The 22,871-nt window shown below is 40.7% G+C and overlaps 1 protein-coding gene across 7 annotated transcripts in view; it reads left to right on the top strand.

Annotated features, from left to right (window-relative positions):
- LRRC8D (leucine rich repeat containing 8 VRAC subunit D) overlaps positions 1-22,871 on the top strand; it is a 114,863-nt gene that overhangs the window by 15,286 nt on the left and 76,706 nt on the right. For 3 of the 7 annotated variants that reach the window (XM_019028458.4, XM_019028521.4, XM_055351932.2), the window contains exon 2: positions 7,244-7,388. The exons of 1 other annotated variant lie outside the window; for it this stretch is intronic. The gene's annotated coding sequence lies outside the window, so the exon portion shown is untranslated. Of the gene's footprint in view, positions 1-6,837; positions 6,923-7,033; positions 7,389-9,976; positions 10,274-22,871 lie in introns of those variants that run through there. 3 more of the 7 variants (XM_063697118.1, XM_055351935.2, XM_055351936.2) reach the window with 3 other exon arrangements.

Genomic DNA, 22,871 nt, shown 5'->3' with positions numbered 1-22,871 from the left:
AACCATTCTCATGACCTTCTGCCTGTGCGGCATATTTGTAGTGGGGCCAGATTATACATACGCCACTGACTTTTTCGTCTGACCTCCTAAACTCAGCCTTTGAGCCCCTTCTTTTCTTTGGGTTTTCCTAACGAAGTCTTGTTGAAAGGAATATTATTTCCCATGGAACTTTACTGATAGTGTATGAAATAATATGATCATGCTCTGTGAAGTTCAGACCTGAAGTCTTAACATTTTAAACATGTATCTATTTGCTATTGCTTACTTAGTTCAGTCTTGGCATTTTAGGTTTAGAGGTGGTTACTACCCATTGGACATCCATAGCCACTCCCTGCAAATTAAAGGGGACACAAAAATGAAACTGAACTTCTGTTTTTCTTCACCTCTCTGCTAATTTAACTAAGTCAGTTGGCTCGCCCTCATTTGCCCTCTTCACACCTCCCAAATTAATGTTATGTGCAAATTTGATTAAAACAGCATGAGTAATTTCCAAGTTACTTTTGAATACGGATTGAATTCCGTTCCTTGTGGCCTTTTCTTCATCATACTAGTAGATATAGCCAGTGTTTTTCTTTCTAGCCTGCTTAACTTGTGTGGTTCTTGGAACAACATAAGTTTTGGTTGATTTAGGATCCTGATTTCACAGGATACTGTATCAACTGCTTTACCAAGATCAAAGTACATGGGTTCACTGCATTCCTTTCAGTTGCTAATTCAGTTGTGCTGTAGCCAGGCAATCCTGGAGGCTTGAAATCCAGGATTCTGGTCAAGGTGCGGAAGCAGCCCTTCCTCCTGGCTTTTTCATTCTGCAAATACCTTTTCTTTCCTTCTTAATATTTATTTATTCAGCAATGTGGCCCAGGCTCTGCATCCCTGACTTCCTAAAGCTTTCAGCCTAGTGCCCCTAGACAAGTGGTTACATTCTTGCTACAAACTGGAAAGTCTCTGAGCCCCTCACCCCACTCCTCCCCACTTCTTTTCTTCTGCTGTATTTATGGCACTGTACCTCATGAACTTTCACACTAGGGAAAGCAAACTCAATCCAATTGGGTCTTATGGGTAAGAAAATGTGTTGGTTAAAGTAGATTCTGGTCAGCCAGGCTATCAAAGTTTTAGTATTTACTAGCAGTGTGACTTTGGGCAAATTACTTAACATCTCCATGTCCATGTCTGTTTTCTCATCTGTAATATGAAGATAATGATAACTCCTACCTCATAGGGTTGTTGTCAGGAATCATTGAAGTGTTAATACATGTAAAGTGCTTGGCATTTATTAAACTAGGGTTAGTTAAAAAATTGATGAATAAGCTATTAAAAGTTCATAATAAAGTTTCTGGAGTTTTCAGGTACTCCATTTCTCTTTCGTGCTATTTGCCTTGGCTATTCCACTACAGGCAAAGGAAAGGAGATGAAATTTAAAGTATCTAATTTTGTAACCTTAAATTATTCATGAATTGTTTTTCTTCGTGTAGACTCCATTATAATGTATAATGGAGAATTGTATTCAAGATATGATGTGTGTGACTTATTCCTTATGAACTCTGAAAGTCATTTTTAAGAGCACTTCTTAATAATGAACATTATATTTATTTGACTTTTTAGGATCCTACCCTTTTACATTATTGGGCTTTTTAATATGTTATTTGAAAAACAAGATTGCCCAGGCCAGGCGTGGTGGCTCACGCCTGTAATCCCAGCACTTTGGGAGACCGAGGTGGGTGGATCATTTGAGTCCAGGAGTTTGAGACCAGCCTGGGCAACATGGCGAAACCCCTGTCCCTTAAAAAAAAAAAAAAAAAAAAAAAAAAGAGGGAAAAAAGAAAAATTAGCTGGATGTGGCAAGCTCCTGTAGTCCCAGCTACTGGGGAGGCTAAGGTAGGAGGATTAGTTGAGCCTGAGAGAACAAGGCTACAGTGAGCTGAGACTGTGCCACTGCACTCCAGCCCGGGAAACAGAGTGAGACTCTGTCTCAAAAATAAAAATAAGTTAAATAAGATTGCCCAGAGAGAATTAAAACAATGTTTCAAATAAGGAAGCAGATACTACCACAGAAGATTAACAGACAAAACATGCTTTCCAAAGAAGAATGAATTATAGGACAGTATTTCATCTATATAATACACATCAAAATTAACAGTCATTAAATAATCCGAGGCTATTCATTCCTAGCAGTCTGTGCTGGGAACATTTTGAACAGTCTTTTATACAGGTATTTGCATTTAGTCAGAATTTTGGGGTATCTTACCCTTCTTTCACAGTATTATGCTTAGTAAATCCCAGTACATCAACCATCATGTCCTACTTTACATGCATTTTTTTGCATACTAATTGAAGAATGAGAGAGGAAGCTTGGAAAAAATGTATTAAGATTTTGTTTATCACAGTTTGATCAGTGGATCAGTCTTATTATTTTATAAAATAATATCCAGCTGCAGCTCAAGTGCATATTTTACCTAATTTATATCTACTTATATTCCTATGGCTTAAAGTCAGTTGGCCTATTACAAAATACATGTTTATCCTTTACACTTTACCAAAATCTGGCGAGGTGATGAGGGTGTATGATGCACTTGAGAGAGAGCATTACAAGTTATGTTTTTAAAGTGGGATTTGTTTTCTGAGCAAAAGATATGTAGTGCAGAATAATATATCCACAGCCAAAATGCACCCACTCATTTCTATTCAATTAAAAGAAGGAAGAACAGACTCAGGGTGAGTTTTCGTTCCATTACCTAAGGCTTTGAGAATATCACTTAACATCTGTGAGCCCTGCTGCTGCTTCTGTAACACATTAATAATGACACCTCTCTGCAAAGGTAGTTCTGAGAATTCATTGAGGCAGGGCCTGTGAGGGTTCTATGTAATGTTAGTAATTTTGTGCAAGGTGTGTGGGTTCATTGTGTGTGTTTGGAAGCTGAGGAAATTGGAGCACTGAGCTTAGAGAGATACCAGCTCAGGCCTGTAGCCACCCTGGCCCTACCTGCCTTGTGGCTGGATCTTCTAAGTCATGCTGTGGGGTGCTTTAAATAGTGCTTTCCTTATTGCTTGCTCAAAATCAGGAGACTATCTTACAGGCATATTTTTTTTAAAGATGATTTGCGACCCCTTGCTGCATTTTGTCATGTGAAATGACATTTACTCTGGTTCCTTAAAGATGGCTAATAATCCTCTATGGGTAAATGCCAATCAGGCCAGCCAGTTGGCTCTGCGAAAGGCTTCCTTGAAAGCCATGGTTCAGGTTTTGCAGAGGCCAGGAAGTGAATGTGAGTGCCAGAGACCTCCTTCCCAGAAAATCCTGTTGCATGTGCTACACCGGAGGTGAAGACAAGGTAGGGACACTGCTGTGAAGGCTGATAGTGCAGAGAGGTCATCTCTTTGGTAACCAGGCAGCTTGTCATTTTTTATTTTCTTGTTTGTAAAATCCATGTGTAATAATCACCAGGAATCCTGATATTCACACAGAGAATTGCTTGTGGCAAACATTTTTAACCGCCAAACTAAGATCTTTCTTAAGATGAAGAAGGATAAGCAGCATTGTTTTTTAGAGATGAGTTTATCATCTCCTCCTCCACACCCATTAGTCCTCAGAAAAGCTATTTCTTGAAACTGAATTTGGAGCTTCTAAAATGGCTTTCACAGTGTTGGTCTCTTCATGTGGGGATTGTGGTACTTAGGGAGTGGAGACTTTCAAAGTGAACCTTCCACATTTTTCCAAAATCTTTTGTGGCATAATTTGTGCCTACCTGAGAGCGTATTTTTTCTTTTTATGAGGTTGTGATTTTAATATATATACATACACGTGCACACACACACGTGCGCATGCACACACACACAAAAGCATAACAGCGGCTATGAGAAAGAAACACTTCTGCATGAAACACAGAAGAAGCAGGCGAGTAGCTGACCAGGGGAAAGTATGAGATGGTGTTCCGGCCTCATGGTAGTTAGGATTAGGAAATGTCAGGGGCTGTGTTGTATTCTCCAAACTGTAAACTTTGGGAGTCGTACAGAGTGAATGTTAATAAATATTTTTGATAAGGAGGAGGGTTTGGGTTTATAGGGAGCCTAAGAAAGAGAAATGTGGCTGCCCTTCCCCCACAGCTGGCCACTGCTCTGGAGGGGAGAGTATTAGACATTTGGGTGTGGACATAGCAGCATAGGTGAATACCGTTGTTAGTCTCCCACCAAGTGCTCTTCTGTATTTTGTTACCTATTAAACCATACAAACTCTCCTATATATCATTAAATTATCACTCAGTACAGTACTTGGACAAAATAGGAATAGTCTACTGTTGACTGTTTTTAGATTAATGACTTTGAATTTTTCCTAAGAGAGATTTTAAGAAGTTAGATAGTCTAATCTCATGAGTCCCAAATATAAAAAACAAAGGCTCTGCAGGTTTAAGTTTTCCTTTGCCTTTTCTTAAGAATTTAAATATTTTTCTTCAGAGGTTTTCCTTTGGGCTCTTAGATAATGAGTAACAAAAATGAAGGAGGGATACCAAAAGATATTTCAAAACATAATTGTGTCCTTAAAAACATGGTAATAATTGACAGGGTTTTTAAAATGAGAGAAGTTTCTAGCTAAATGCCCTGCTTCACATCCCCACTCCCCACACTGAGTACTTTGTGGAAAATATGTGGTAGCTGTTTGGGAAGAAGTATTAAGTTTGTGAAAAGACATGAAGAGTTGCCAGGACCACGGTAAGCAAAGGATTGAGAGAAGGAAAAAGGTGAACAGAGCTAGACCCTAAAAGGATGCTAAGATCCCTTGAGAAGTCTTTTAGTAAGAAGCGCTCATTAGACTGCGAGTGCCTGGTGGACAGGAATGCATCTCACTGGTCCTTGCAGTCTTCTTCCCAGCCCCTGCCTTTGTACTTGAAGGCCATGGTCATCTGGGTGCACTACAATTCAAGTCTGTGAGGTGAGGAGAAAAGGGTGGGTGAGGTGTAGTTCATGGTCTGGAGGCCTCAGTATTGTCAAGACCACTCCCCCCCTTTTTTTTTTTGAGTGCCCAAGACTCTTAATCACCTTTTCATTTGGTTGCGTCAGGAGCCTCATAGCAGCGTGCTACTGACAGGTGATTGTGAACTAAGTGTTATAGCAGAAGGAAACAGAAAATGAGAGAATGTCAACTTGAAGCCGTGTGTGTTTTTGGGAACATCATTTGCCACTTTCTTAAAGAGCCCCAGTTAGAGAAAAAGTAATGCAGGAATCGAATTTTAGTCAGCTTGTTAGGTTCTGAACTGGACAGACTTTGTACCTTGGCATATGAGTAGCCATTCTAGAACCTTTTGAACTTTTGCCACCAAGTAATTCTGGAAAGGCTGACAGCCAGCAGTAGATAATGGAAAAAGCCAGTATCCTCTGCCCAAGAAATTAAGGTATGTATTATTCAGGTGGTTAGAGAAACTGCCTAGCACAACAGCAATAGCTGGTAAGTAGCAGGATCATTCAGAGATGAAGGGATGGATCACAGGATGGTTGCTGTGCTGGACTTTCTCGCTAGAATTCATGATCATTGGCCAGGAGTGGTGGTTTACGCCTGTAATCCCAGTACTTTGGGAGGCTGAGGCGGGTGGATCATGAGGTCAGGAGATCGAGACCATCCTGGCCAACATTGTGAAACCTCATCTGTACTAAAAATACAAAAAAATTAGCTGGGCGTGGTGGCGTGTGCCTGTAGTTTAAGCTTCTCGGGAGGCTGAGGCAGGAGAACCGTTTGAACCCGAGAGGCGGAGGTTGCAGTGAGCCGAGATCACGCCACTGCACTCCAGCCTGGGCGACAGAGCGAGACTCTGTCTCAGAAAAAAAAAAAAAAAAAAAGAATTCGTGATCATTGTAGGAATTCGCAGTGTAGGGGAAATGGTACAGATTTTATAATCAGGAAAGACCTGTATTCAGCTCTCCATTTGACCACTTTCTGGCAGAGCCATGGGAACAGTTTCTTAATTTCTCTGACCCTGTTTCCTCACTTGGGAATATGACTTTTGCAGATCTGTTGGAAAATATTAAGGCCAAGAGGGATTTAAAATGAGATGTTGTCTAGCACTGAGTAGGAGCTTAATATCTATCCGTTCCTTTCTGCTTCAGTCAAAACTGAGCTTTATATGTAGAATAATTATTGTTTGTATTCCATTCTCCATTTTGAGTATGGAACCATGAATGCCAACAGCTTGATAATAAAAGGAGCCGTTTGTCAAGAGACAGTCCTGTAAGCGCTTTGTAACCTGGTAGACTGTGCATGTAAGGGCAGGCAGGTTGCAAATGCGAATCCCCATAGCCAGCACACTCTACATACAGCAGATTCTTAAGCCATCTGTGTACTCTTTTTAACACTGTACTGAAGTCCACTTAAGTCAGAGTTCAACAAAATGAATGAATGTAATCCCAGGACTATGGAACTTCTCTGTGATTACATAGCACAGAGAACTACGGAATCATTTTCTGGAAGAATGCACCATGCGATTATGCTCCATGTGGAATTGGTATATATAAATGTTGGTAGACTCTGAGGATGAGGTTGACAGGTTGATCTGAGTGGAGACCCTAGGAGGAACCGAGGATACTATGTAGTTTTGTTGTTGTTACTGTTTTGCAGTTCCTGGCTGCTCTGTGTTGGCAGCTGTGTGCACGCTTTCTCTTTTGAGCCAGCGAGGCACAAGACAAGTAATTTCCCATCCTGAATCTCTCACAGCTGCTGAGCTGTAGTGGATATACTGGGATGTGGCTATGAACTTTAAAAATTTGCATAAATCCAGCCCCCACTCCCCTGCAAAGGCTCAGTCTTGTCTTTACACCTTCCCCGAGGTAATTATTTTCTGGGGGGTAGGGGTGGGGGTTGGGAGGGTGAAGAGAGGAAGAAAAAGAAGGCCGACCACTCTGGGCACCGGCGGAGGAAGCGTGGAGTCCATTGATCTAGGTACTTGTGGGGAGGGGAGAACCCGAGCAGCAGCTGCAAACGGAAGGGCTGTGAGCGAGTGAGCGAGCGGGCGGGCGGGCGGGCGGCTGGCAGCGAGGCCACCGGCAGGGGGGGCCCGGGCCGAGGCCGCGCCACCTCGGCACCACGCGGGCAGCCGGTGCGGCGGGGTCGCCAGGGCCAGAGGAGCGCTGGGTGCCCACCATGGCAGTTATGCAAGCGGTGACCCCCTGGTCTTGCCTCCCCGCCGCCCTGCACTCCTTCCTCCCCGCTGTCGACACTTGGATCTCTCTAGCTCTTTCTCTCCCCTGTGTTTTCAAACAGGAAGTGCACGGCTGTCTATAACGTGCTGCCGGGTCTCAGGATGGAGGAGTGAAGTCTCCTGTCGCCGTGGTTCCAGCCTCCGGAGCTCGCCCAAGCCGCGTCCCCAGAGAGCGCCCTGAGAGAACAGGGTGGCCGCTTGGTCCAGGTGCGCGGGGTCGGGTCTGGGTCCAGGGCGCGGGTCGGGAAGTCCGCGGCACAGAGCACTGCTAGTGTCGGATCTGCATCTCCAGCTCTGTGCTGCAGCTTCACTTGCCCGCCCCCCACCACTGGCTTCTCACCCGGGGTCTCTGCCAAACTCTGGCTGCTGCCGCCCTTGGGTTCGGGCCGGCGGAAGGCCCTGGGCGTGCGCTGCGGGACCGCCTGCGAGGACTCTACTAGGGCGCTTTCCAGGCTGGACTGCCCCGGGCTGCGCTGGGGCTGCCAGTGCCCGGGGAGTCTTCCTGGAGTCCCCAGCTGCCCTCTCCACCCTCTCCTCCAGCTGCTGCTGCCTGAAGCAGCAGCTCTTTGTTCCTCCCTTACTGGTCTGGGGTCATACACATAAATGTCCTGGGAGGCAGGGTGGTGGGAGGGTAAGGGGTTGGGACGTAGGGAAGAGGAAGAAGATGAGTTGTGGGTGAAGTGTAAGGTGGACAGGAGAAAAGAATCTTAGTGTCCATGCTCAGAAATCAGCTCTTCAGCTGCTGAAACAGAGGACCCCGGTTCCTTGGTTTCTGTTTTGGGAAAGCCAGGCCATGCCAAACGGAGGGAATTAATGATGCAGGCACACACCGGAAAGGTAGGGACCAGGAATGAGGCACAGCAGCGAGTTCTGAGATGTTTAGTCTGGTGTCTGGCTTGTTAACTCCACTGTGGTTTCTGAGCCAGGCCTCCTCGCTGAGACAGAAGGTACTTTAACATATGAGCCAGGCATCTTTATTAATTCCATTTGTCATCAAAGTAAAATTGAGAGTGACTTTTCTCAGATTCACCAGGTAGATTATAATTTCACTTCCACATCGTGTTCCATCTCAAATGTTCATAGAAGGAGAATAAAACACTAGGGTTGGTTTTATGCTACAGACGTTTTGCATCTTTATTTCCCTGGCAGGTCCTCTTTCTCCAGAATAACTCAGATTGACTTCTCCCCCCAGTGAAAGCCTAGCCTTGTTTTACCGGCTGTTTATCTACCTGGTGAAACTCTAGTCTTGGGGAGGACACTAAGGGGAGTGGGATGGCTGAGAATAATCAGTTTGATGGGATCATTATATGGCCTCAAATTAAATGTTTGAGCCCTGTTAAAGCCAGTAGCATCTTCTTAATTTTTATTATTTCCGAGGAAGGGATGTGAGCATATGACTAGAGGGGAGGAAAGTGAGACTCTGCCAAAGAAGATCTCTCCCTGTAGCACAGAGGAAAAGTGAATCTGTGTAGCACAGTATCACATACACTGCGTGCTTTCACTTTATCGGGTAGCCAAGCCATCTAAGGAGTCAGGGTTAGGTGTAGAATTTACATTCATGACGTGGGATGCTGACTATAGCATTCTGATGCTGAAAATTTTATCATAAAACATATTTACTACATAATTAAGTTTGCTTTGAAAGGAAAATTTACCAGGGTGGTACAAATTTACCAGCTTGAGTACAAAACATGTACTCAATAAGTACATGGCATTAAGTAGCCAAAATGCACTATGAAAACTGAACAATTAAACTTATCCTTCCTAGATAGACATGGACTTCTTAAGTTTGAATTTAATTGTGAGATGGCTGTGTTTATGCCTCTTCTTGCCAAATATGTCATGAAAAGTGAGAAAGTAATCGAGAGAGATTCTTTTTATTTTGAGACGGCTTTTCATTCTGTCACCCAGGCTGGAGTGCAGTGACGTGATCTCAGCTCACTGCAATCTCTGCCGCCTGGGTTCAAGCGATTCTCCTGCCTCAGCCTTCTGAGTAGCTGAGATTACAGGTGCACGCCACCACACCCAGCTAATTTTTGTATTTTTAGTAGAGACAGGGTTTCACCGTGTTGACCAGGCTGGTCTCGAACTCCTAACCTCAAGTGATCTGCCCACCTCAGCCTCCCAAAATACTGGGAGGCCACCACACTCAGCCAGTCAAGAGAGATTCTTGAAAGACCTGTACAACCATAGTGTTTTGCAGCTACTTTTTTTTTTTAATTTTTGAGACGGAGGAGTTTTGCTCTTGTTGCCCTGGCTGGAGTGCAATGGTGCGATCTTGGCTTACCACAACCTCCGTCTCCCGGGTTCAAGCGATTCTTCTGCTACAGCCTCCCGAGTAGCTGGGATTACAGGCACGCACCACCTCGCCCAGCTAATTTTGTATTTTTAGTATTGATGGGGTTTATCCATGTTGGTCAGACTGGTCTAGAACTCCTCACCCCATGATCCACCCGCCTCGGCCTCCCAAAGTGCTGGGATTACAGGAGTGAGCCACTGCACCCAGCCACTGCCTCTACTTTTATACCTATGTGTGTTCCTTGCCCCCCAGTTTATTAATTTATTTGGGGACTTTCTTTAGCATCTGTCACTCTGCTCTAAGATACAGTAGAACAGCTTTTGTGAGCCTCAAAATCTCCCATTTAAGAACAGAGTCTCCTTCTATTCTAGTGATATTTAAACTCAGAAATCATAACTGGCCTTTAGATTGTCATTTTCTGTTTACACAGTGTATATGATTTTTTTTTTTTTTTTTTTTTTTTTACTCCTTTCAACAGAGCTAAACTCTTCTTGCTCCTTTCAATGATGTAGTGAAGTAGGATTCATTTTCTCCAGTTTATGGAGAGAGGAAACAGGCTGATGAGATGGAACTTGTCAGTGGTCGTATTAGTAAATGGAGTTGTTGGGACCTGAACAAGGTCTTCTGATGTAATCCGTGGTTCTTTTGTAGTCTGGAAATCCGCTGCCTAAGGAAGAGGTGGCAGTGCTGATTCAGGTGGTCCTTTGCCATTCCAAAAGAAAGCTGGATTGCCTTACCAAATCTCCAGGTTTTTTGTTATACCTCTTCACTCAGGCTCTGCCCAGAACTCAAGGTTTGTTTTCATTTTTAAAGCAGTTTTTTTTTCATATTTGAAATTTACACTTCCTGTGTGTCTGTGACTAGATTTAGCTGTGTTTGCACCAGTGTGATTTGTATTCTGCCAAAATTCTAGTCATATATTTTAATTTACAGATACCTTTTGTCAGGTTTTAGTGAGCAAGTATCTTTCCAAGGGATCAGATTACCATATTTTAATTTTTTAGAATTAAAAAACCTCTTCTGGCTTACTCCTAGGGCAGTTTATATCCCAGAAAATTAATTAATTAGTAAATGATATATATGACTCTCCACTCGCCACTACTGCTGCCACTGTGCACATCCCCTACTCTTTCATTCCAGCTCACAGTAATCCACTGAGAGGCTCACATTACAGAACAACGTGAGCAAACCCATGTAACTTTAAATTATAGATTAAATATTTTTGTAACATTCCTTAGATGCAAGTAAGTTTATTTCCTTATCTTTGTAGCGCTTAAAGTTGAGGCTATTTTTAGTTACAGTTTTAATGTTGCACCATTAACTAAACTGTAAAATCATGGTTTAATTTGTTGTACTGCAAATTAAAATTTGGAGTACATTTTTCATAAGTGTTGGATAAAATATTTGTTTTCTCTTCAATAATTGGAATATTTGTAGTGGCCTATAACTTCCCCTCTGTAAAACTGTGGTCAAAACCCTCAGGGAGAGGAGAAGGTAAAGGAGGAGCAAAAGAGAGGAAATGAGAGCTCATTCTTTTGTAAGGGAGGAATGAAATGATACATGTATGGTTCCTTAATATGCAGTGCACTGCCTTTTCTGTCTGTCGGTGAGTTGCAGTGGCTTGTGAACCAGCCGTGTATCTCTTCCAACAGAAAGGCTAAAAATGAAAGGGTAACTAGCTTTGATGTTAAATGCCAAGGAAAAGTTAATGGCCAAGAGGGGACTAGGAGTGGAGATAAATGCAAGTTAAGATTTCATTTTTTCAAAACTTTTTTTCCCTTCATGTATATTATAAAGTAAAAAATGCCTTCTTAGTCAAATTGTAAACTGTAATGCAGTGGCTCCTGACACCAAAATGAGGAAGCTTTTATTTAATATTAAAAGATTTCAACGATCTTAACTGGTTCACTGTTTTACTTCGTATCTCTTATAATTGCAGATGTTTCGTGAGAGTTATTTAATATCAGCCGAGTATATATTGCAAATAATGACTTCAGCATCTTCCTGTATCTGTAAAATAGCACTGCATGTATATATGAGGAAGGGATTCAGCCTACAGACCTCTTGCAGTACCCTGAAGTCTATAGGTTGGGAATTGAGGCCAAAGCAAAACAACTGCTCCGGACTGAAAATGCTGAAATGGTGATGAAAAAATGCATAATATGTTAGCCATCAGATTATAAAGATTCCCAGGTGGAATTTTTCCTCTTTGTTGTACATTAAAAGGATGATGTGTTAAGCCCTGATTTTGGATCTGGTCATGTTTCCTGGCTAATCGTTTTTCATGGTCAGCTTTGAGATCTTTGCGGTTAGTCACGGATAACTGGATTTCTCTTAAGAGCACTTTCCCTACAATACTTCTGCGAATATCCCTTCCCTGTTTTTGTAGAGTCAGGACTCTGAGGCCAGTTTCAGAATCATGATGATCATAGCCGCTACCACCACCACCACCAGCCCTATATTCATTTCCCAGAAGCTAAAAGAGGCTTCCCAATCTTAACCTTTACAATTTGTGGTAAGTTTAAGGAAAGGGAGATAGGATTTATCCCTGTTCTGCAGTGGGAAAAACTGATGTGTGAGTTCATATTGAATTAGTCTCTCTGATATCTGTGTGTGTTGTATTGACATGAATGTAAGTCATTCTGCTTGAGATAGGTTGAGCAGGGCGTGGAAATCTAATAGGGTTATTTCATGAAGTTCCTTTATTTGTTAAAAGAAATTACTTCCTATCTATTGAACACCATATTTTTCAGGCATTGACAAATAGACATTGATTATCTCTAATCCTCCTGGTGTTATGCAGAGTGGGTAATAACCCTGTTTGTTTTTTTGGTTTTTTGGGTTTTTTTTTTGAGACTGAGTCTCGCCTTGTCACCCAGGCTGGAGTGCAGTGGCGCGATCTCGACTCACTGTAAGCTCTGCCTCCCAGGTTCATGCCATTCTCCTGTCTCAGCCTCCCGAGTAGCTGGGACTACAGGTGCCCACCACCACGCTGGCTAATTTTTTGTATTTTTAGTAGAGACGGGGTTTCACCGTGTTAGCCAGGATGATCTCGATCTCCTGACTTCTTGATCTGCCCGCTCCGCCTCCCAAAGTGCTGGGATTACAGGCGTGAGCCACCGTACCCAGCCAATAACCCTGTTTTATGTGAAGAAACTGAGGCAGGCAGAGACTCCAAGTCACACAGACAAGCTAAGGCCTGGACTCGGATCCAGATTTGTGCAGTCTCCAACACTAAAACATTTCCCTCACTGTATATCCTGCTTTCCTTGTTCTTAAACTAGACTATGTAAAGAAATGATCATGGTTTGTTTAGTCTTACCTACCCTTTCAGCAAAGGTTAAGTTAAAACTGTAGACAATATGGAGACAGTACAAATAGGGACATGAAAGGCTCAACATTTGTATGAATATTTTTGGCTTCCATGTAGTATGTATTAATTTTTTTCTAAGCAACCTAGGCATATGGAATTTATTGGCCTTCATGAGAATTTCTTGAGGCGATATTGACCACAAACAATATTGCTGGATCATAGGATATATGCGTACTACGAACTGCATAATTTTGCTGGGAACTGCACAGATAGTTGCCAACTTTATATCTCCACCAATACTGCATAATGCCTTTTTTTTTTTTTTTAACAAATTTCCTGATTGCTGCCAACCTGATAAATGTTGATTAAACCTAATGGTTTAATTTTGCCTTTTTCTGATTGCTAGTGAGGCTGAACATGTCTTCATTTACTTAATTTAATTTCCCTTTTCCATGAATTGTCTTTTTATGTCTTTAGCCTGCCCTTTATTTTCTGTTGGGTCTCTTGCCTTTTTCTTGCAAGAACTTCTTGAGAGAATTTTTGTAATGTTTCTTGTGTATTCTAGAAATTAATTCCTCTTTGTCTTTAGACATTGTAACTTTCTTCTAGTGTGTCACTTTCCTAATAACTTTGTCTATGGTGCCTTTCAGTAATAGCAACAATAAAATCTTTAATTTTAATATAGTTGTCTCATCACTTTATATTATTATTATGGTCTGTGCATTTTGAGTCATTTAAGAAATCCTCCCCTATTCTGGGCTCACAATGTTGTCTCTCCTCATTTTCTTTTATTAACTTCAAAGGTTACTCTTATTATTTGGGTTTTTAAACTCTTTGTAATTTGAGATACAAAGTATTAGCCCAATTTTTATTTTTAGAAATCTGGTCATATTGTGAGCCAGTTTTCCCAGCACTATTTGCCAACTAGTACATTCTTTCTCCACAGAGTTTTGGTGCTACCCCTAGGATGTCAGTGCATATATGTAGATGTCTCTTTCTGAGATCTCTATTTGGTTCCAGTTGACTTAATTGTATGTTCTTGGGCCTTTGATACACTGTTTTATTTATTTATTTTTCAACTTTTATTTTAAGTTTAGGGGTACGAGTGCAGGTTTACTACAAAGGTAAACTTGTGTCATGGGGGTTTGTTATACAGATTATTTTATCACCCAGGTATTAAGCCAAGTACCCATTAGTTATTTTTCCTGATCCTCTTCCTTCTCCACTTTCCAAAAGGCCCCACTGTGTGTTATTTTCCTCTATGTGTCCATGTGTTCTCATCATTTAGCTCCCACTTACAAGTGAGAACATGTGGTATTCGGTTTTCTGTTCCTGTGTTAGTTTGCAAAGGATAATGGCCTCCCACTCCATCCAAGTCCCTGCAAAGCACATGATCTTGTTCTTTTTTATGAATTTTTATGCTCTTTTTTATCAAGGAATACTACTCCTTGGTGTATATGTACCCCATTTCCTTTATCCAGCCTGTCATTGATGGACATTTAGGTTGACTCCATTTCTTTACTATAGGATACACTGTTTTAATTGTTGCATGTACCTTTATATAACATGATTTTATTAGCATGACTTCTTGTTACATGTACATTTATATAACTTGACCTTATTGTTATGATTGATACATTAATATAAATTTTAAAGTTCAAGACTTTAAGATTATTTTGAGGCAGATTCCTTGCCCTTATTTGTATGTGTTAACTTTTTGCAGCTACACATTTTCTAAAAACACATTTCTAAAAGACACATTTTTCTAGAAATGTGTCGACCTATCTAGGAATATTGTTTAATTTCCTTACTTGGTAACATAATTTTAATATTGCTTATGTCACATTTTCTTCTGTTTTTTTGTGGGTTTTTTTTTTTTTGTCTTTTCTTTTCTTCTTTTGTTAGCAGTTATGACTCCCTTTCATACTTAGTCATCTGTGTAGGGCAGTGGTGTGTCACTGCAAAGGCTTGTCCTCCTCTGTTGCTCTGTATGTGCTTGTAGAGCTATGATGTACATTCCTGGTACGGCTTTTGAATGAATGTTTTATGAGGTGTGATGCTTACTGACTGCATGGGTGAATACTCTTGAAAGTCTCTTAATTACAGATGTCTCTTTATTATTGGGACAACTTTGTCAATTTCAGCTTGATTTTCTCCAAGTTTACTTTGCTCTAGTCTTCTCAGTTTAGTGGGTCTTATTCTTCCCCCTGTCTGCAATTTATGTCACACTGAATGCTAGGTCACTTTATTTGGTAAGTGGGTGTTTGTGTGCCTGTGCAGAGTACAGTGTATTTTCCCCTTGTCTTTTTTTTTCTTTTTCTTTTTTTTTTTTTGAGACGAGAGTCTTGCTGTGTTGCCCAGGCTGGAGTGCAGTGGCACAATCTCAGCTCGCTGCAGCCTCTGCCTCCTGGGTTCAAGTGATTCTCCTGTCTCAGCCTCCTGAGTGGCTGGGATTACAGGTGCACATTGCCACATCTGGCTAATTTTTTGTATTTTAGTAGAGATGGGGTTTCACCATGTTGCCCAGGCTGGTCTCAAACTCCTGAGCTCAGGCAATCCACCTGCCTCGGCCTCCCAAAGTGCTAGGATTACAGGCATGAGCCACCGCGACTGGCACCACCTTGGTTTTTAAAATGTGATGAAACCATGTTGTGTACATAGCATGGCTTATTATTATAAGTAAATTTGAAATCATGATGGGGACAAATTTGGGTCTCAAAATAGATATTGTGTGACAAGGTTAGGCTAAGACAAAGATGTTAACCTTGGCCAATAGTTATAGGATTACGTAGATAATAGCTGTATTTTTTTTTTCTAGTGTCTGTAGTTCTTCAGGTGCTTTATGGACACAGGAGAGAGTTGCAGTCTTTTTAGTTAACTGCTGAGATTTACCAAGCTTGCACAAAGTCTGATAAAATCATAATATAGAATGTTCTAGGGTCTGAAACCTGCTGAGACGGATAAGACTGATATCTGTGGGTTGTTGGAATTGTTCTCGTATTGTGCTTTAAATGGGATTTATTAGCTATTCTCTTGTGTTTGATTATAACAGCCCTAGCTAGTGACCTGACTAAACTTACATGCTCATTAGAGGACTTTATCAGTATGGAAGTTCTCCATTTCTCATTCAGATTCCTCTGTGCTCCCCTTAGCAGCTGTCCTACCAGCCTTACCTCTTATTCAATTATTGTAATATAATTGGCAGCCAAACTACTTCATCCATTCAACAGGAGACATTTGCTGAGCTCCAAATTAGTAAATCTTAGTCCCCGCCCCTCCCCGTCATCCCCACCTCCTGTGTACTGGTCATTTTGTTAAGTTCTGAGGATGCAATGTGAGTATGAAATGGTGCCTAGCCTCTGAAGATAGACTCATAAACCACTAACTGGAACTTAACTTTTTTATAACTTAAGGCACTTTATAGCAATATATTGTGATGATAATGATAGAGAGTAGGGCACATAGAAGGGAGTGTTCTGTTCTTTCTTGTTTGTGAGGAAGGAATTCCTGAAGGAGGGGATTTTGGTGCTGAATTTTGAGAGGCTGAGATCATTTACCAGGCCGAGGTGGAGAAAGGACAGACTGAGGAAACAGCCCAGGTTCAGAGCCCCAGAGGGCTCAGTGAATGTGGAACATGGACTAGGAGTGGATGGAGCCAAGCGATGGTGGTACAGAGGGCAGAAGAGGCTGGAGGTGCCTACTGGCTTGGGTTCTTGGTCAAACCCATGTCTAGGGCCATGCATTTCATTTCTGAAAGTGTGAACTTTATCCTGACAGCATTGTGGAGTCATTAAAGGTAAAATAAGTGTTGCAATCTCTGTTTTCAGATATGTGAAAAGAAAGCAGGGAGCAGTTTAGTGGCTATGATCATAATCCAGGCAGACATCATGAGGACCCAAACTAAGGTGATGAAGGTGAGAAAGGAAAGGCGAGACTGGATTGAAGAAATGATTAGGAGAAATAATTAGTTATTGATTAGATGGAAAGTAGGAAGGGAGTAAGAGGAAGGAAAAAGATGATTCTTGGTTCTTCTGGTTTTGATGACTTACATCTGAAGGTGTCATTAGTAAGGATGGAAAACATAAGAAGTTTAGGGACAATTGTGAGTTCAAGTTGAAGTGGAGTTGGGGTGTCTGTGGGGCATTCTTTTGATCTTAAGAGGCCTGAGCCCCAGGAGAGAAGTGAGGGCTGGAGACAATTATTGAAGAGTGACTAGGATTGATCGTGGTAGCCATGCATGTCGTTGAAACTCCACAGGGATGGCCAAAGGATCAAAGACTGAGCAGACAAAAGAAGAGGAAAATCTGAAAACAAAAGTGACAACATTGAGTACCAGGTGTTTTTTGTTTGTTTGTTTTTATATATTATACAATTCTTACAACAATCTCCTGTGAAATAATTATGTTATTGTCTTTTACAGACAGGGTGTCTAAACCTCAGGTGAGCAACTTGCCACGCTGCCCAGAGAGTAAATAGGGAAAAGCTGTCAGGTCCTATCAGGGCACAGAAGGGTCCGGTAGAGTGAAGATTGAATATAGGAGATTGGATCTGACAGTTAGGTATTCAGTGGGTAGTCAGAAGGCCTCTAAAGCCTAACACTGGATTGTCACCAGTGAGGAAAGAGGAGGAGTTAAGAAGTGGGGGCATCAAATGGAGAGAGAGCGAGAGAGCACAGGCAGGAGAGCGAGCAGATGCACGTGGGTGTGTACACGTTTGCGAGGAGTTGTGTGTATGTGTGTGATAGTGATTAGAGCTTATAGTTTGGTTGAGAATAGTGGTGAGGAAGTGACTACAAGTAGAAGAGGAAATCATTAATGGAGTAAAGTTCCAGAAAAGATAGGGGGGCCAAGTTCTAGAGCACAAGCATACTCAAAGGGGTTGTTATAAAAGGGAATTGCAACGTTTATTCCATTGGGACAGGAGAAGACGAGGAAGAGATATGTGTGGCTGTAGGTGAATATGCAAGTGGATGGGAAAGAAGTTGAAAAAGTTTGTTCCTGATGGCTTGGATATTTTCAGTAAAGGAGGAGATGAAATCTGCTGAGAGTGTGGGGCCTTGAGGAGACAGCTGGAAGTTAGTAACAGTTACCTTTGTAAAAGGAGCCCAGTGCTTTAGTATGAGTGATAGCTGTGCATCATTGAAGGCCCAGTTGTAGTTTTGTCAGTGGTGGTTAGGTGCCGATGGAGGACTTTTTTTTTTTCTGTTTGATAGAGTACTGTAATATGAATAGCATGAATGACCTTTTAAAATAGAACGCACAGGCCCTGCCTGAAACATTAAGTTTGGATGGTGATTTAAAGATTGGACAGGAGGAGAGAAGGAGCAACAGACTTAACATTAGGGAAGTTGAGTTCTAGTCCTAGTTCTTCCATTTAATGGAAGACGGGGAGTTCATCCTCCTCATCTTTCAATGGGGGAAGTTGCATTTAATGTCCTCTCAAGTCTTCTGTAGCTCTCAGAACTTCTGTGAGATTTGCACATCATTAGACAAAAATAAGTGGAGAAGAGAGTAAGAGCAGCTAGAGTCCTATCACTTATCATTTATGGGTTCTTCTGATGGCAGCGCTAATCCCAGAGCCTTTGGGAAGTTGACAGCATGAACAGCAGGACAGCTGTTAGATAACCGTACCCAGGTGTCTGCAGTTATGTCTGTACATGGCAATGGGAGAGGGGTAGCAAGTCAGAAAAGGGGAAGGACAGGAGCATGAATCTGTGATGGGATTTGCACGTGGGGTAGACAGTTTGGATTTACCCTTTGCCCCTCCTGCTGAGTGCCACGGTTTCCTGAGGAATCACTGGTAGCAGATAATTTAGTCGTTTCATAACAGAAGGTGATGCTCTTTGCATTCATCTCTATATTGTTTCTCTCTCTCTCTCTCTCTCTGGTTGCATTTTCTTTTTTCTAGGCTCATTTCTCACTCTTAGTTAAAAGTGTAGTATTGTAGAAGAGAATCGAACAGTTGGAGAAGGCTAAGTATTCAGAGGATCTTACCTTAAGAGTCCTTTCTCCTTTCCGTTTCCATCACTGCACCTTGAATGTCTTTGCCTATAGATTTTGAAGGATTTCATCACTCTTCTGAGTTGGCTGTATTCTTCCTCTGGAAGGTGTACTTATTCTTCAAAGCCATTTAACTGTCTGAGCCCCCTTTTAAGAACAGGGATAACATCTTAAAGCCCTCAAGGTGTGGTTAGCATTAAAAAGTGAATCCAGTCAGATGAGTGGCTCCAGAGATTATTGTAATAATTTAACAAGCCTAAGCAGGTGATAGGACACTCCTTTGTAAATTAAGCCTCTAATCTTTCTTTATGCTCATGCCGATTTGAGAGAAACCTGGGAATTTCCTTTTCCCCCATTAAGCTATTACACAACTTAATGCTTGGAAAACTCTTCACAGGAAGAAACAGGGTGTAACAGTTTTTGTGAGGCATCTTTTAAAAATGCACCCTTTTAGCTGAAGTCTGAGAATACAATTGCCTCTCCACCCCTTTGCTCTAGTTTCTTTTTGAGAGTCTTAATTTCTCCACATAATTATATACTCTTCAAAGTGAAAATAGTTAAAATATTAAAACCACTTAAACTGAAAGTTAAAACATTGTTCATAAATGTGTTCTTCCATTTCCTGAGAAACAACAGGAAAGATTGTTTTCTCAAAATAAACTAAGTAGCCTGAGTATGAAGTCAGACCAATAGAGATCAAAGATTCACGCATCATCACACAATGGGAAATTTTTAGTCATTTTTCTAACCACAAAAATAAGTCTAATGCTAGTTCTGGGGGTTTGTTTTGTTGCCTGTGGCATCAAGATATGTATGTATAATTCAGAATGTACCTTTGGCATATTTGAAATTGTCTTAGCCTAATGTGACTATCTAGTGTGTCTGAAAGAGCCTATTTTCAAGATATATTTGATGAGTGTGAACATACTACATATGCAGCAGTGGAAAATAGCCTTCTTGGGCATTAAATTTAGGAAGAATGTAGAAAACCAGCTGACTTTTTGTATCTGTTTAGCATCTAAAATTAAAATTAAACTTGCTAGATCAGTAAATAATTGCATAGCTATGCTAGTAGCAAAAGTTTAGCAGCTCATGTTGAACACTGAACCATATTAAAAAAGGCATCTGCTACAGTAATCTCTCTCTCTCTCACACACACACTCTCAGGTAAGGATAACAGCATTTATTAGTATTTCTCTATTTCCAGAAATAAGATATGAGAGGTTATTTTAAAGAAAGAAAGTAAATGCTCTTATGATTGGCAGATTTTTATTTGTGGGATACAAGCAAGATGAGGGAGCAGTATATGCATGCAGTATTCATCTGTCATTAATTTGTGTCAAATAATGTGATTCTATATTCCTCAAATGTTGTAAAATAGGTAAACATTTTGTCTTTCACAGAAAGATAGAAAATCAGATCTCCAAGCAGTTTACTGCTATGATCTCAGCTTCCTTTTCAAATCCCTTAGGTATTTTAAACCTAAGTCTTTATATTTAAAATGGGTCTCTTGTAGACAGTATATATTTGGGTCTTGTTTTCTTTATCTACTCTGACACTCTGTGTCTTTCAATTGGTGTGTTTAGGTAATTTACATGTAAAGTGGTTATTGATATAGTTGGATTAATATCCACCATGCTTGTAACTGTTTTCTATTCATTGCATATGCTCTGTTTCTCCCCCCACATTTACTGCCTACTGTGGTTTTAAGTTAACAATTCATATAATTCCATTTTATCTCCTCTTTTAGAATGTCAATTATACTTTCTTTTTAAAAAGGTTTTAGTGATTACCCTAGAGTTTATAATTGATTTTAGTTTCTTAAAACAAAAAAATACCCCAAAACATATGTATGTGTATGCATAGAAAAAAATTTGAACGCTTTTCAACAAGACATTAAGAGTAATTATCGGGGTCAGGCACGGTGGCTCATGCCTGTAATCTCAGCATTTTGGGGTGAGGCAGGTGGATCACCTGAGGTTGAGAGTTCAAGACCAGCCTGACCAACATGGAGAAACCCCGTCTCTACTAAAAAATAGAAAATTAGCCGGGTGTGGTGGCGCATGCCTGTAATCCCAGTTACTCGGAGGCTGAGGCAGGAGAATTGCTTGAACCTGGGAGATGGAGGTTGCAGTGAGCTGAGATCACACCATTGCATTCCAGCCTGGGCAACAAGAGCGAAACTCCATCTCAAAAAAAAAAAGAAAAGTAATTATCTCTGAGTGGAGATTATAGGTGATTTTGACTTTTTATAATTTTCTGTATTATCTGATTTTTTAAAAAAATAAGAAGCAGGTATTTTATAATCAGAATCAAAGCTTTTTCCATTTTGGTGAGAAAGAAAGAGGTAAATCACAGCAAAATAAGCTGAAAATCTATGATTCTAAAATGTATACCCTCTCTCTGCTTCCACCTTGAGATAAGCACATTATCCCATAATTACCTGCACTCCACTAGTGGGAAAAAGGAAAGGGGTTTACTGCTTTTAAGCTTGCATTGGAAAGGTTGGCAGCCCCTGTCCTATACCTTCTGTGCCTACACAATGAAAATTGAATCCTCAGAATGACTTGGAATCAGTCCACCCTGTGGTTTGACATAAAGTTTTCTACATATGTAAAGTTAACCAGGCCCCACTATTTCTGCATTATTGAGGTTCTCCTCTAAGTATAATGTCTTTTTGCTCTTCACTATCTTTCAAAAAATAATGAGTAGGATTAGAGCACTTGAAAACCACTTTAAGGTATAGCCTTTGCCAGGCACCTTGGCACACGCCTGTAATCACAGCACTTTGGGAGGCCGAGGTGGGTGGATCACCTGAGGTCAGGAGTTCGAGACCAGCCTGGCCAACATGGTGAAACCCCGTCTCTACTAAAAATACAAAAATTAGCCGGGCGTGGTGGCAGGCACCTGTAGTCCCAGCTAGTCAGGAGGCTGAGGCAGGAGAATCGCTTGAACCCGGGAGGCAGAGGTTGCAGTGAGCTGAGATGTCACGCTACTGCACTCCAGCCTGAGCGACAAGAGTGAAACTCCATCTCAAAAAAAGTATAGCTTTTCATGACAATTTTGTAATACTTTTTTTGTTTGCTGTTATGAAATATCTCCTTTTGGGTGGGGTGGAGAGGGGGTGTCAGGTAGTATCTGTGGTAATAGGTGAAGAGATGATAGCTAATGTGAGGCTGTTGGTCCATCTGGATTTCAGGGAACTCACCTCCCCACCTTGTGAAATATTAGAGAAAATTACCATTACTGTCCTCATGATGTTAATTATATCTTCTGAAGTTTTAGAGGTTTACATATAAACCAAACCCAAATTAAGGTTTAAGAAAGTGGCATGACTTAGTGCAAACAGATGAAATGTTGATTTCTTTAAAAGTTGTCTTAATACTAATGGATCTTGCAGGTGTTTTCAAGAAAGTTATAAATTTTGTAAGTATAATTTTAGTAAATAAAATTTTGTAAATATAATTTTAATTTTGGACTTTTTTTTTTCTTCCTGACCTGCTGCATCAAAGTGAACAAATGACAAGTGAAATTTTTTTGAGTCTTCTGAGAGAAGGAAGTTTATAAAAGCAGATGCCTTTTTCTGTACTTCCAGGTCAAAAATTGTAGGCCTCCATTTTAATATAGCTTATTGTTAGAACAAGGAAATTTCATTTAAGACAAGAAATGAAGTCATAGTTACATTCTGTTTAAAACTAATAGAATTAAACATTTTGACATAAATAAAACAATTAGAAAACTTTACAAAATAAATGTAAAAAGAATTCATTCACAATACACTGATTATTACAGCTATGTTAAAGTCTACAATTGAACACAAATATAAACAATTGTTATTTAAGGGATTATAAGTAAATTTAATAAATTTTCTTTACAAAATTTTTAGGTGAGATATCTTATAAGAAGTAGAGGGGTCAGAAATCAAATTTCTGGGATGCTTATTAAGATAAGCTTGAAATGTAATTGAATTTTTAAATTTGCATTACAAGTCATAATAGTAGACTATTCGGTAGATGTAGGGAGTAATGGTAGGTAATAGCAAAGCTAGGTAATTTGACTCTTTTTTTTTTTTTAAGCTC

This window comes from Gorilla gorilla, chromosome 1 (assembly GCF_029281585.2).
Source record: "Gorilla gorilla gorilla isolate KB3781 chromosome 1, NHGRI_mGorGor1-v2.1_pri, whole genome shotgun sequence".
NCBI lineage: Eukaryota > Metazoa > Chordata > Mammalia > Primates > Hominidae > Gorilla > Gorilla gorilla.
The sequence above is the reverse complement of the archived record's forward strand: the minus strand, read 5'-3'. Positions and strand labels throughout refer to the sequence as shown.